General features: G+C 46.1%; 1 protein-coding gene across 26 annotated transcripts in view; it reads right to left on the minus strand.

Annotated features, from left to right (window-relative positions):
- C9H7orf25 (chromosome 9 C7orf25 homolog) overlaps positions 1-15,359 on the minus strand; it is a 422,474-nt gene that overhangs the window by 375,583 nt on the left and 31,532 nt on the right. Inside the window, exon 3 of one of the 26 annotated variants that reach the window (XR_010842326.1) lies at positions 5,599-5,657. The exons of the other annotated variants lie outside the window; for them this stretch is intronic. The gene's annotated coding sequence lies outside the window, so the exon portion shown is untranslated. Of the gene's footprint in view, positions 1-5,598; positions 5,658-15,359 lie in introns of those variants that run through there. 26 annotated transcript variants of the gene reach the window in all.

A 15,359-nucleotide genomic window follows, 5' to 3' on the forward strand; every position in this document is an offset into this window, starting at 1 on the left:
AAAAAAGAAAGCAATAGGTCTTCCATAGTATAATGTGCCCAGGTGGCCATCATTCCTTAACCAACACCTCAGAAAGGAAAAGTAAATGGTCAAGGTTGCTTTCATGTATAAACCACCATGAACTCTAATCTGGACGCTTGCTTAAGGACTTGGAGTCCAGGGTACCTCCCACACAGAATAAACTTAAGAACCAGTTTGAGTTCTTGAGAAAGGGCAGCCCACAGGTCCCGCCCACAGGTTCAGCTCAGGTGAGCAGTCACAAGTTCACACCTTCTAGGCTTATGTCTGTTCCTAGGCGTCCACAACCACAGGTGGGACAGGTCTAAATACTTGGACTAGATGTTAAGCTCCTTAAGGTACCAACTAATAAGTACCATTAGAAGCATTTCATTTTTTTTTTTTTTAGTTGAACGGATGAATACCTAGTGACTTTAAAGCCACTGGCACCAAAATCTTTGTTTTTTTAAAATTTATTTTATTGCAGCATAGTTAATTTACAATGTTGTGTTAATTTCTGCTGTACAGCAAAGTGATTCAGTTATAAGTGTGTGTATATATATATATATATATTCTTTTTCATAGTCTTTTCCATTATGGTTTATCACAGGGTATCGAATATAGTTCCCTGTGTTATACAGTAGGACCTTGTTGTTTATTGATTCTATATATAATAGTTTGCATCTGCTAACCCCAGATTCCCAATCCATCCCTCCCCCCTCCCCCCTCCCCCTTGGCAACAAGCCTGTTCTCTATGTCTGTGAGTTTGTTCCACTAGAAGTATTTCTTAATTCATGAGTCCCAAATACAACCCAGAACTTGGCATTCAGAACCCCCATGACTCAGGTATTTAAAGGGCTTGCCACTTCTCTGCTCAATCAGACATCACCTTTACAGATGTTTCTTTATCTGAAATAGAAAAGTTGATGTTCAGGAGAAAGCAGACATCTCAAGAAAAAACCATAGTGACCTAATAACAAGAAGGTAGTATTATGTAGACCGTGTGCATCTTTCTTATTTGGGGGAATCACAACAATGGCAGTGCCTCTCCGCCATCCCCTTTGGGGGTGTTGTAAATAAGGAAGGAGACAATAGATTCTAACACCCTTGGAGAAAGATGTTCTACCTCCATAAAATAAAGGCCACCAGTAAGTACTTTGTGTGTGTTCAGGCACTCTTCCTATTGTCTCCCATCTTTACAGGGATACCGTAAGGTAGCTAGCATTCCCATTTCAGAGGAAGACATTGAGGCTCAAAGAGGGAAGTGACTTGCCAAGGCCACATAGACTAGAAAGCAGAGGATTAGAAGTCCACCTGAAGATGATTCTAAAGAACAGTAACAGTCATTCTCTGTGAGCTTCATTCTCACCTCTGTGCCTGAGAAAAAGGGGAAAGAGACCACCCCGCCTTTCACAGATGGTCCCCTCTACTCCCTCGAAGACTACTTTTTGTTTCCTACTAACTCCTGACCCCAACCCTGTGGCAAAAGAATAGGCTGGATGGAGTTGAGTGACAGCAGAAGTTGGGAAGCAGATGAGTGGAGAGAATCTCCTCAGTCTTGGAATTCACGTGACTGCTTTGGGGAGCTCCAGGTCTTTCCTCACATGACCTGATGCCTCAAAACATTCGCCACGGGGCTTCCCTGGCAGCGCACTGGTTGAGAGTCCGCCTGCCGATGCAGGGGACACGGGTTCGAGCCCTGGTCCGGGAAGATCCCACGTGCCGCGGAGCAACTAGGCCCGCGAGCCACAACTACTGAGCCTGCGCTCTAGAGCCCGCGTGCCACAACTACTGAGCCTGCGCGTCTGGAGCCCGTGCTCCGCAACGAGAGAGGCTGCGACGGTGAGAGGTCCGCGCACCGCGATGAAGAGTGGCCCACGCTCGCCACCAACTAGAGGAAGCCCTTGCACAGAAACGAAGACCCAACACGGCCAAAATAAATTAATAAATTAAAAAACTCCTACCCCCAACATCTAAAAAAATAATAATAATAACATTCGACAGTGGTACCCGGTATGTTCATACGCTGTGGGCCCCTAGTCCTTTGAGCACAATCTATTGGATGACAGTACGGGAGTTTCTGGTGTTGTCATCCACACGTATTGTGCACAACACTCTGAAATGTCAGGATTCATCAGGAATAGCCTCATTAACTGTGGAGCCCACTGGGCTTTGTGTTTCTGTTCTTATTTGGAGGTTATTGTGATCCTGTCTCTTCTTCTCTGCTGGAAAGTAAGCACCATGAGGGACCAGTGACTGACTCTGTGTTCACGCTGCAAACCCCTAACTGCACCTGACACACAGGAGGCACTCAACACCTATTTTTGGATTCATGAATAGATAAATGAATTTATCCCATTGCTTAGCCCAGAGAAAGCAGGAGCCAAACCGCTTGTTCTATAAGAGAGTAATCAGCTGGCAGAGGCTCCTGGTGAAGAAACAGCCCAGTGGTCGTTTTTTTCTCATTCCTAACACATGGTCCTGGTGTGTCCGCAGGAGACTGTGTTTGTTAACAGTCACTTAGGGTACCAGGCAGAAGAGCAGCCACCAGTCCTCCTCCAGAATTGTTCTTTTTTGGAGAGTCTGGAACCCATGGATCAATGCTCTGACCTAGAAGCAAAACCCATCACACTCACAGGTCACTGGCCAGAACCAGTCACGTGACTCCACTCAAGTCCAGAGGGCCAGAAGGTGCAAACTGCAAGGCAGTTGGGAATATTGGGTGAATTACATGAATGGCACCATGGAAAGTAAATGAAACAGGAACTCAACCGGCATCAAAGTTCAGCATGGAGATTCAGACAGAAGGCCATACCCATGGATGTGGACGCAGGTGAAGACGTAAGAAGGTCAGATGGGCTGCATTCATCCCAGCTTTCTTTGTAAGCTGTGCAGAGGCAGTGATGTCTCATGGCAAGAGCCCCACAATGGAGCCCAGTAACCGATACTCAGGAAGAACTCAAAAGTATTTGCTGAATGAATGAGCACATGAAACAAGTGAGTTCTGCAGATGGAGTAGCAACAGAGGAAAGTTGAAATGGTGTTGTTTCATGGGAGGACCCAGGGGTCATGCGTCAGCCACATCAGAGAGCTCATTTTCCCTGTCCCAGAGTCAAAAACTGTGGCTCCAGAGTCACACACACAAGGCTGCAGAAACCCAATATCCTGGATAACAACAGGCTGCGATCCCAAGTCCTGGGCTGGCTGCCAAGGGAAAACCGCCCTTCCATCCTGGAAGCTGTTCTGCCTTCTCAGATGGGGGCTGGATCAGGTGCCCCCTCCCATCTCTTCCCAGCTTCAAGATGCTGTGATGCTCTGATCCTGGTTTTGGCTCTAGCACAGCGTTGTATTCTTTTGCTGAAGTCATTGTTTGTCTTACCACATAGCTGTAGCAGCCTCGTTTTATAAATGAAGGAACAAAGAACAAGAAAGTTCACAGAGAGTCCAATCTCACACCACGGTTTTCTGACAAGGGCAGGACGGTGAAACAGGATTCGGAAAGTTAACCTGAAGTCAACCCACAGGATGTCCTAGGCCTTCTCTCTCAGCATCAAACCACCACATGGAAGGTGCTGGTGAGAAGCTTTGAACACATGCCTTAGATCTGGAATTACACAGGCCATTCGGTGCACCAAGCCAGGCTGGGATTTCAAGTTCAGCCAGGCTGCATGAAAATTCCTTCTAAAGTTTTAAAAGGGGAGAGGCTATGGATCCATGCAGCAAATTCGGAGGCGGTTCAGTTTGGATAGAAAGCTCCTCTGCGCTGGTTCAGAGTCCTGATTCTTTGCCTGAGAAGAGTCCAGTATATTCCACCTGGAGGTTTGTGTCCGAGTCCATGGGATCATTAGGGTGGTGATGTAACAGGGAAGAACAAATCTGACTCCTATTAGATCTGTTTCTTTTTTTTTTTTTTTTTTTTTTTTGGTACGCAGGCCTCTCATTGTTGTGGCCTCTCCCGTTGCAGAGCACAGGCTCCGTGGCCATGGCTCACGGGTCCAGCTGCTCCGCGGCATGTGGGATCCTCCCGGACCAGGGCACGAACGCGTGTCCCCTGCATCGGCAGGCGGACTCTCAACCACTGCGCCACCAGGGAAGCCCTGTTTCTTTTACTTTAACCTTTGCTTTCTTTTGCTTTCGTTACAAGTCAGTCACTAAAAGGATGTTGCCTATAGCTACAAGCATACATAATGGCCCGTCTCAGGAAACCCTGCCCCCTCCGCCTGAATATTAAACTAAAATACAGCAAGTCCCCTGCATACGAACAGGTTCCATTCTGAGAGCACGTTCGTAAGTCCAATTTGTTCCTAAGTCCAACAAAGTTAGGCTAGGTACCCAACTAACACAATCGGCCATATAGTACTGTACTGTAATACTTTTCACACAAATAATACATAAGAAACAAATACAAAAAATAAAGAAAACATTTTTAATCTGACAGTACAGTACCTTGAAAAGTACAGTAGTACAGTACAAGAGCTGGCATACAGGGGCTGGCATCGAGTGAACAGACAAGAAGCGTTACTGACTGGAGGAGGGGGAGGAGGTGGGAGATGGTAGAGCTGAAGCATCGTCAGCAACAGGAGACGGAGGGCCAGCTGTACTTTCACTCATGCCTGACGTTGATGGAACACACGATCACATCTTTGAAAGCCTGCAACTAGAAGGTTCGTATGTAGGGGACTTACTGTACCTTTGCTCAGCTCACAGGGAAACGTCCCGATCCTGCCCACCTATGAACAGCTGCAGGAAAGAAGAAATTAACACATCCCCTCCCTGAGTCTGGCAAAACCAGGAGATACTTGCAAAACTTATGGCCTTTTTACTTTACCTCGTCACCTCCCCCTCTCTCTGTTCTATAAAAGAAACTAGCATCCAGACCCCAGTAAGATGGTTCTCCGGGACACTAGTCCGCCATCTTCCTGGACTCTCAGCTCTCTGAATAAAGTCACTATTCCTTGTCCTAGCCCTCGTCTCCCAATTTATTGGCCTGTCATGTGAAGGCAGAATGCGCTTGGACTTGGTAACAGCAAGCGTGTGCTGCATTAGCAAGTCCTGGAATGATGGGTGATGGATCAGAAAGAAAAGCCGAAGGAAAAAGGAGCAAGTAGACATTGGCCAGGGAAGAAAATGCTACTGATGTTGCCTGAGCTGCTTCTAAAAAACATCTTTAAAAAAAGACATGAATATATGTCGACCGAATGTAAAATAGTTAGCTAGCGGGAAGCAGCTGCATAGCATGGGGAGATCAGCTCGGTGCTCTGTGACCACCTAGAGGGGTGGGATAGGGAGGGCGGGAGGGAGACGCAAGAGGGAGGGGATATGGGGATATATGTATACGTATAGCTGATTTACTTTGTTGTACAACAGAAACTAACGCAGCACTGTGAAGCAATTATACTCCAATAAAGATATAATTTTTTTAAAAAGACGTGATATGGTATTTTTACAGATTTAACACTCAAATCATCTCTTCCGTCCCACAGCTCACTCCGATTGAGGCATTTTGAGCACAGATTATGTTCTCAAATAATTTTCTTAGGAACTTATAGTAAATAGGAGCCCAAGCTAAAGTTCGTTTGGGGAATCTGTCAGCCTTACAGTGTTTATCATGGTGGGGGGATAGAGACCCTGGCTCAGAGGTCTGGCAACGTCCGATGGATCTGGAGAAAAACAATCTGTTTTGTGGTTGAACAGAAGGTTTCCATCACCTGCACTGCTGCTTCAGCAGAGGTCAAAACCTGCCACACACACACACACACACAGCACATACACACCCCACATACACACATACCGTATACACACAATCCCACATACGCCACACACTCATATTCACACCTGTCACTCACACACACCTGTACACACAGGCACAGCACACGCACAAACACAAGCTAGTGCCCTGATATTTTCCAAAGTTTTCAAGTTAGCATTCTCCAATTAAACGCTGGGATTTAGTCTGGTCATTATTCCATACCCCTCCTTGCCCGAAGATCTTGAATTATGACTTCTGAAACATTTGTCACTCCCGAATAACTCATTTCTAGAGAGGTCACTCTAACCTCCGAAATGGCTTGTCTGGGGAGGAGGATGCCAGAAATCACCAGGTCTAGTGAGGCCGGTTTTGCAAGTAGACCGAGAAGGTGAATAACAACTTGGGTAGAATTTCCAGAGTTCCCACTAGTGTCTCAAACTCTCCTGCCTTCTTCCTAATGCCTGAAATACGGAATTTAAGCTCCACGTTTTTGACCTAAAACCATGTATCCCTTTTAAGTATTTTTTTTTACGTTTAAAGTTGAGGAACCATTCGTACCTAGAGCATTGACTCTTAAAGTTTAGGGCACTGAGAATCAGCTCAAGAGTTTGTTAAATATACACGCTGCTATATATATAAAATAGATAACCAACAAGGACCTAGCGTATAGCACAAGGAAGTATACTCAATATTTTGTAATAAGCTATAAGGTGTAGGATATGAAAAAAAAATATATATATATATATATGTATAACTGAATCACTGTGCTGGACACCTGAAACTAACACGATATTGTAAATCAATTGTACTTCTGGTAAAAATTTTAAAAATAAAAGAAAATAATAAAGAAAACTGCAAAATATAAAAACGAGTCTGTTAAAACAAGCACCTGATCCAAGTCTTAACTGGGACTGAGGGACCTCAGTTTCCTAAGTGCCCTGGATGATGCAGTTATACGTCACCTGTGGACTGTTGTCCAAAACAGTGCTTAAAGCAGGAGCTAAAGCCATGAGATTCTATTTTTTTTTTTTTTTTTTTTCCGGTATGCGGGCCTCTCACTGTTGTGGCCTCTCCCGTTGCGGAGCACAGGCTCCGGATGCGCAGGCCCAGCGGCCATGGCTCACGGGCTCAGCCGCTCCGCGGCATGTGGGATCTTCCCGGACCGGGGCACGAACCCGTGTCCCCTGCATCGGCAGGCGGACTCTCAACCACTGCGCCACCAGGGAAGCCCCATGAGATTCTATCTTAAGAAAGGGGGGAGAGGGGAGGAAGGGGAAGCAAGGGGAGGAATGAACCTAAGACAGTGGGCATCTAATCAAAAGAGAAGTTGGCGCGAGGGGGTGACGACCCCAAGTGGGAGAGAATTTCTGGGAAGAGGAGCCATAAAATTGCTAACCAGAGCCCTGGGTCACCTTGCAGTCTTGCCGAGAGGGGATGAGGTTTCCTGCTATTGATGATTAGCAGCGGCTCTTCCTTCCTGCCACAGTGCTGGGCGCCGTGCTACGAGGCGGCTTTGTGCTAAGTTCCCGATCACTGGCTCCTCGAAGGAGCGATGCACCCTGCCATCTCACAGTTAGAACACACCGAGGTTCAGCCTCTTCTCCAGGGCTAAGTATGTTTTGCTCTGAGGAAAAGTCTGTGCCATCTAGATGTCCTAAACTGGGGCTGCTCAGACAGCCGTAAATAGAGTCATTACAATTTTTCCCCTGCTTTTGCCACCAACAGGGACTATTTCTGAATAGTAAACCAGGTTTTAAACCGCCGAACAGTATCCTATGAATGCCAAGACATCCTTCCGAGGTTATCTTTGAGCCCTCCCTTTAAAAATGAAGAATCCAAAGCCTAGATGGGGCAAAAGATGGAAGCATCTGACACACCACCCCGCCCCACCCTTTGCAAACGCTGGACCAAGAACCAGCCCTGGTTCTGGGAAAGAAACCGAAAAGCACATGCATAGAAGACATGAATTTTCACAATTTCAATGAGGAAATAGGTACATATTTGTAAACATAATTCCATAATTACATTAATTCTTATAAAAAGAATACTCATCAATATTTTCACTATATTGTTTAGTTTTTTCCAATGAATACATTTATTTTGCTCATAAAACCAGTTCTACAGCTAGAAGTTTCCAGAATCTATAAAATAGATACAAATCAATTATTTTAAAAACAATGACATTCTAAGCCAAATGGATAAAATCTTACTCTGAATTTTTCATGAACGATACATTGATTTAGCCCTGTCCTCAAGACTGAAGTTTTCAAAGACGAAGGCCTGCCTTTGCTTAAGTAAAGTAGGAAATATTCTGAGAAGCATTTAAAGCCACCACAATAGACTCTTTAGAGTCAGTCTATTGTGAAATACATTAACTTCATAATTGCTATTAAGAGTTGCTTCATTGTTTTGATCTTTGAATGGGGAAACTCATCCCAAAATTTCTGAAAGAAGAGAGCAGAGGATGAAACACAAAAGAGCTGAAATACATTATTGATCAAAACATTCCATTTGATTTTTTTTTCTTTCAATTGAAAAACTTAGGCTCCTAATTTGGAGAAAGGGTATGAATCTTCTCTGTCCTTTCCTAAATGCGTCTGCCTTCTTGTTAGTTACACATGGAGAGGCTTTTGCTATTTCATGAATGACTTTGTATTTGAGGCTTTGCAGGTGGGTAGGGGTATCAGGCAAGAAGCTGACTAAATTCTAGCCAGTGAGCCCAGTGGGCCACCTTCAACCACAGGTACAGATTATAAGGGAGACTTCATAGCGTAGTGAAGGGGTTGACATCACAGAGAGCCTATGTCTCTTAGATTCGTTTCATCTAACTGAATTCTTCTCAGTGAAAATCTGCTACCCCCATTCACTTAGATGAATTTTCCATTTCTTTCCTTCATACAATATTTAAATGTCTTCTCACAAGCCATAAAGACCTTGAATTGACACACTTCTGCATTTTTTTTCATATTCTCCCTGTTAGGACCACATTACTCCTATGAATAATAAGATTAAATCGAACTGAATCCTAGTTATAGCATAGTTATTAAAAAACAGCCTTTGAATTGGGCTTCCTTGGTGGCGCAGTGGTTCCGCCTGCCGATGCAGGGGACACGGGTTCGTGTCCCGGTCCGGGAAGATCACACATGCCACGGAGAGGCTGGGCCCATGAGCCATGGCAGCTGAGCCTGCGCGTCCGGAGCCTGTGCTCTGCAATGGGAGAGGCCGCAGCGGTGTGAAGCCCACGTACCGGGGGGAAAAAAAAAAACAGCCTTTGTAACCAAATTTCTCTGAGTTGGAATCCCAGCCCTACCATTTCCTGGTTGGGTGACCTTGGGCAACACATTTAAGACCTCAGGGCCTCAGTTTTCTCATGTCTATAAGCCATTATCTGGGGATTACTGTGAAGCTTAAGTAAGTTAATATAGAAAAAAGTCCTTAAAAATAGTCCCTGGTACACGGGAAACATCTATTAGCAGCAGCCATGATTGTTAATCTTTCATGAGGTCCCAGGTTGAAAGGCCATTCTACTGATGGAACGTCTGCACATTTTTTAATCATAAACAATCAGCCATAGATGAGCCTGGTGACAGATGTCTCCTATAGGCTTTGTATATTTCTCTAGTGATAACTAATCTTACTTATGTTGGTAGAGAAGAAGCAAATGATCATGTTAAAACTATTCAGGAGAATTGCCCTGCTGTTACAGAAAGCTCTAATGGGCTTTTGGCTTTAGCCAGAGTTCAATTTCTCCAGGTGTAGCTGCTACCAGGGAATTCTGAGGCTTAGGGGAGGGGTGGACCTATGGACTGGCCCACTCTGTGTCCATTACACACTCTTCTAGAGAGCCTTTCCTTCACCGCAGAAGTGAAAAACTAACCACCACATTTCCTGAACACCCTTGCAAGTAGGGTTCAGCAAATACTTGGGGTTCCACCAGTGAGACGTACCCATACAAAGTTTGGAAGGTGGCAGCCAAGATCTTCAAGTACAGTGGCCCTTACTCTGTGGTGGCGGAAGCAGAGATCCCAGCACCTTGTCCCTGACTTTGTCGATGTCGAGATTCGACAATCGAAAATGATGCTTTCTTCCTTGCTCCACTCTAAGGTTTTTTCTTGTTTGTTCCCCCAAGCCACGCACAGTCTGGAGCAGTGGTTCTCAACCACGGTGATTCCCCATCCCCCAGGGGACATTTTTGAATGTCCAGAACAGTGTCTGGCTGGGGGAGAGGGGGGAGCTGGAATATTACTGCCATCTAGTGAGTAGATGCTCTTTTTTTGTTTGTTTTGTTTTTTGTTTTTGTGGTACACGGACCTCTCACTGTTGTGGCCTCTCCCGTTGCGGAGCACAGGCTCCGGACGCGCAGGCTCAGCGGCCATGGCTCACGGGCCCAGCCGCTCCGCGGCACGTGGGATCCTCCCGGACCGGGGCACGAACCCGCGTCCCCTGCATCGGCAGGCGGGCTCTCAACCACTGCGCCACCAGGGAATCCCCAGCAGATGCTCTTAAACATCCTACAAGACGGCCCTCCACAGCAAATAACAATACAGTCCAAAGTGTTGAGAAACCCCCCAAAACATCACACACTGTGCTCAGTATCTGCTCATTAAGTGGCTCTTCAGTTCTGTGAGTTGTTTGTATTTAAACCTACGAGTGAAGAGAGAACAAGTATGAAAGCGGGATTTGGTGAAGAGCATGAGAGCATTGTAAGGAACAGGAAAACTTCTGGGGTGTCTGTATTTGGTTAGTCTCTTGATCAGTTAGTTGGTCAGTGGTGTCTGTTTCATTCGAGTGAGTGATTCTAATTTTTGAACGCTATTATCTGTAGGGGGGAAAAAAAAAAAGTGGTCCTAATTTGTTCCAAGAGAGGAACAATGTAGGAAATTTCGATTCTGTTGAAAGGTTCCCTAGACCCTCACCGCTCAAAGTGTGGTCCAGAAACCAACACCATTGGTACCACCTGGGAGTTTGTCAGCAATGAAGATGCCCCACTCCCTCCCCAGAGTTTCTGAACCAGACTGTGCATTTTAACAAGATCCCTAGGGGCCTGGTATGCACACTGAAATGCACCGCATAGGCAACACCAGCAGGTGTGTATGGACCGGAGAAACAACTTTTCATTGGCAGGTCCCTAGATATAAAATTGCATCATTTCATTCTTTAGCTCCCTGGCCAGTAAAAGGCAAAATTTCAAAATCAGACACATAAATCAGTGTAACTTCAGATCCGATTTGTTTTTATATCTGATTGCTGCTTAAACACCAGTGGCCCAGAGCACATCAATTATTTCTTTCTCCCTCTGTTAAGTATTTAATGATTTGCAATAAGCTCCCAAGAAGATGCCACTTAAGGAGACCCTATGGTCCTTTTGTAATGTGAGCCATTACACCCATTCTTGTTTCAACTTTGGAAACTGTGAGCACTGACTAGATATTTGATATCCAGGAATATGAAGGAATTAATGTTTATTACTTGGGTGGAATAACAGTATTATGACTCTCTTATAGAGGTACATAATGAAATATTCAGATGAAATGAGAAGGTCTGGTCCAGATTTGGGTTCAAAATAACATCGAAGAAAGTATAGTTGAAATAAGATTGTCCAGGTATTGATAATTACAGTTGCATAGGATATACATGAATAAGTAATCATCCATCAGGTTCACTGTACTGTTTTCTCTGTATATGTTTGAAATTTTCAGTAATAAAAAAGTTTTCAAAGAGCTCAAGAACCCTTATAAAGTAGCGTCTTTTCCCCCTTCCAAACTTGGCGACAAATTCTATTTACTGATCCCGTAAAAACAGAACATATGCAGTCTGGGACGTACTTGCAAATTTTCTTCCTCTTCAAAGATGACCTGTTCCACACAGGCCATTTCCACAAAGCAATCTTCGCAATGTCTGTATTGTCTTCCTACGTATCTTTAAATTGACAACTGATTTCTAGTGACACAGCGCGCCTGAAATGACCATTTCGTGTACTTGTTAGAAGAGGGGTCATCCGTTTGGTTAAAATGTGGTTCTGGTCCTGGAGCCGCCCAATTAATATCAGAGGGGCGACTAGACTAAGCAGGAAAGGACTAAAGCGCCTCCGTGTGGCCAGCACAGGTTAAAGCAAGCCGTGCCTCGCTTAACACATAAAAGCGGCTGGATGCCTCCTTATCCCTTTCTGTCCTAAGACGGCAGATCTTGTAAGAGAGCGCACTTTGCCAGGTCTGATACACTTTTTTTTAAAAAAAAACATTTATTATTTATTTTATTTATTTTTGGCTGCATCGGGTCTTAGTTGCGGCGCACGGGCTTCTCTCTAGTTGAGGTGCAGGAGCTCAGTAGTTGTGGTGCGCGGGCTTACTTGCCCTGCGGCCTGTTGGTTCTTAGTTCCCTGACCCGAGATCGAACCTTGCCTCCCTTGCATCGTAAGATGAATTCTTTACCACTGGACCACCAGGGAAGTCCCAGGTCTGATACGCTCGTAAATGCTAACCAAGATCTCCTATCCTAATTGTAATCAAAAATAAATTACTTCTCTTTGGAAGAGAATAACAATCTCCAATCATAATATTTCTAAAAGGTTTGGATATTTTGTCTGTCTGTGGTCTTACGCATTAGCTGCTGCAAATGTCTTAGGTGACTTCTACCTCTTTGGCATATAAAAAGGTGTAGACACTTTGTTCTGCTTTATAGTAAATTATTAATGGGTCCAAATAGAGAAGAATCCTAAAAAACAATAGTGTAAAGGATCTGACTTTCTCCGAGAGGGCACTCCGTCCACATAAATGAATGGGGCAGCCTCAAGACAGCAGGAGGAGCACGGCCTGGGGATTAGAAAGGGAAAGAGCGATCGACCGCTCCGGACTCAGTCCCCACAGCAGCTCCAGGGGGCCGGCGTTCCTGTCTTCGTAGTACAGAGGGGATGTGACCCGCCCGGGCACACACGGCAGAGCAGACATACAAGCCCGGCTTGCCTCACCCAGTCACTTCCCTTCCGCATCTGCTGCCAGGGAAGCTCTCTCTGACTGTGAGGTCTTGGGCAGCTTATGACCACCCTCGGCCTCCATGCTTCTTTGCAAAATCAGGGCATCGGGCTAGATGATCATTCCATTCAGAGGCCAAGCCCTTATCATTTCTCTAATGATTGAAACTGAAACGTGCTCAGAGACTAAGTTTAGGAAAAGCTTGTTCGGTGGCCACTTTCCTCGTTTTGCGACAAATGCCAGGGCAACATTCAGTCGGAACAGACGCCCAATGGGGTGAATACTGGTGCCCTTCCGTGCTTGTTCTTTGGGTCCCGCCTCCAGCAAAGATCCTGTTAGGTCGGTTTAGCCAGAATCCCCGTCACCCCCGATGGATCCTGTCAGTAATCGTCCATCCTCTGGCCCCCACTCTGCTCCTTCACCATAAATCCCCGCCTGCTCTCACTGTGCGTGGAATCGAGCCCGCTTCTCTCCTGAGGTCACTTTTCCCCTTTTGCGATAGTCCTGAATAAAATCCGCTTTTACACTTTAACCACTGCCCAGATCGGACACAGGCCTCTCCCCCTCAGCTCGGCTCTGTGCCAAGGGGAGCCTCCTGCCCAAAGTGATGTCCCCCTTTGGGAAAAGGTCACACCTGTGAGCCAAGGAGGGGCACAGAGACTGAGCCCTGGTGCCTCACGTCGGGCAATTCTGAAGGGCTGCCGCCACTGCACCGGCCTCCCCAGCCTCAGCTGCGCCTCGAGTTTTAACTGGTCCCTCTGCACAGCCCTGCTCCATTTACTCTGTGCAGTACTGACCCCAAGGGCACCCCCCAAGAGACCTCCACGGGCCCACAGACCTCCATCTCAGAGGGAGCTCATCCAAGGCAGCAGCGAGGGAATGAAAGCCAGGTTGCGGGGTTCCAGGAGCCTGGTGTCTTAGCGGTATGTGTGAGACGTGTATCTCCCTGGCAGGGGTCTGCATCTCTCAAGTGGGAGTAGTGCCCAGGGGTAGGTTTCTTGTAAGAATTATTGCTGAATAGGACTTTGCCATAAGGGGTTTAGCTTGGTGCCTAGCACAGGGAAAGTGGCTCAGTAACTTTCGGTTCTTATACTATTAGCATTAGGGATTGATGGAGACAATGATATTAGGTGATGAATGAAAGCGAATGGCTTAATGCTCCACTCCATCAGATTCACTATCTCTACTCTATCAAAGCTTGACCTAACCCAGTGGTTCTCAAGCTGTAGCAGAATCACTGGGCAGGTAACGGGTGTGGGGAGGCAGTACTTGTGACCAAGGCAGATACTGGAGCCTAAATGTCTCTTTCCGTGAGTCTAGACAGCCAGGGTGAGAAAACTGCCTCGCGAACACACCCTCCTTTGGGTGAGACCACCCGACCCCACCTACAGACTCAGCCGGCCCGAGGATCTAAGTGTTATCTGGAGGGGTCAGACTGGTATTTCCATACTACCAGCCGACGGGCAACCTTGGGCTCCGTTCTAGAAAGTGGGCTTCCACGCGATTCTAGGCACAGTGAAGAGAAAAATGCATTTGTTGGCAGTGTGGGTAAGTGTAGGTAGGGAATGAAACGGGGTGCAGTCACTCTGGGGTTTAATACGCTCATCCTTCGGGATCCTGAAACCCCCCTTCTGGGATGTACCCCGAGAAACTCTCATGAGTCGGTTCCTAGGCACATCAGGATTTTCATCCCAGAGTTATTTGTATTCGTGGGCAGTTGGCAGCCACCCAGAGGTCCATCGCAGGAGAACAGATAAGGAAGTAGGACAGATGCACTTAGAAGCAGGAAACTAAATGTGACTAGAGCAACGCGGATAGCTGTTTAATGGAGTACTGGATGAAAACAGTAGGGAGGAAAACAAGAGCTTTCACATAGTTTTAGCCATATTTCCTAGAAATTCATCCACACACCAGACAGCACAGAAGCAAACCTGAACTCTGCTCTGCCTGCTCCCGTCCCTTCGAGAAGGGACCTTCTCCGAGGACCCTCTGTGATAAGCCTCCTTGTCGTCCATCCACGCCCAGGGTTGGGGATTAGGCCCGCCCAGCTCCCGGTCTGCGAGTTAACTAGTAAAAACAATACAGATCTGTTCAAACACGCCTCTTAAAAGGCATGCCACTTCCCAAGCAGAATCAGGAGAGACCAGGCTAAGAAACGAAACAAATGACCAAACAGAAAAGAAAATATACTCTAGTTAATCTGAAGAAAGGCTGGGTGGACGAAAGGGATGAAAAGCAGGCCAGGGTAAGTGTCCAGTTAACTCGGGTGCCCTTGCTCCTAGGTGACTTCCAGGGTCTTTGGGCTTCCTGGGTGTCATCACCCCCGATACCACACGATCAGCTTGACAAAGCATTCTGGCCGGCGGAACAGTCACGGGCTTGGATGAAGGCTAATACGAGTTATGCGTTTTAAGCGTAGTCGTGTGTATCTGTCAATCCCCGAAACTCCCAATTAATCCCGCCCCTCAACTTTCCCCTTTGGTAACCGTAAGTTTGTTTTCTAAGTCTGTGAGTCTTAAAACGAACAATTTTTTTCATTTTATTTTTAAATTGATTGTATAGCACAGGGAACTCTGCTCAGTATTCTGTAATAACCTAAATGGGAAAAGAATTTGAAAAAGAATAGAGGGACTTCCCTGGCG

This window comes from Kogia breviceps, chromosome 9 (genome assembly GCF_026419965.1).
Source record: "Kogia breviceps isolate mKogBre1 chromosome 9, mKogBre1 haplotype 1, whole genome shotgun sequence".
Taxonomy (NCBI): domain Eukaryota; kingdom Metazoa; phylum Chordata; class Mammalia; order Artiodactyla; family Physeteridae; genus Kogia; species Kogia breviceps.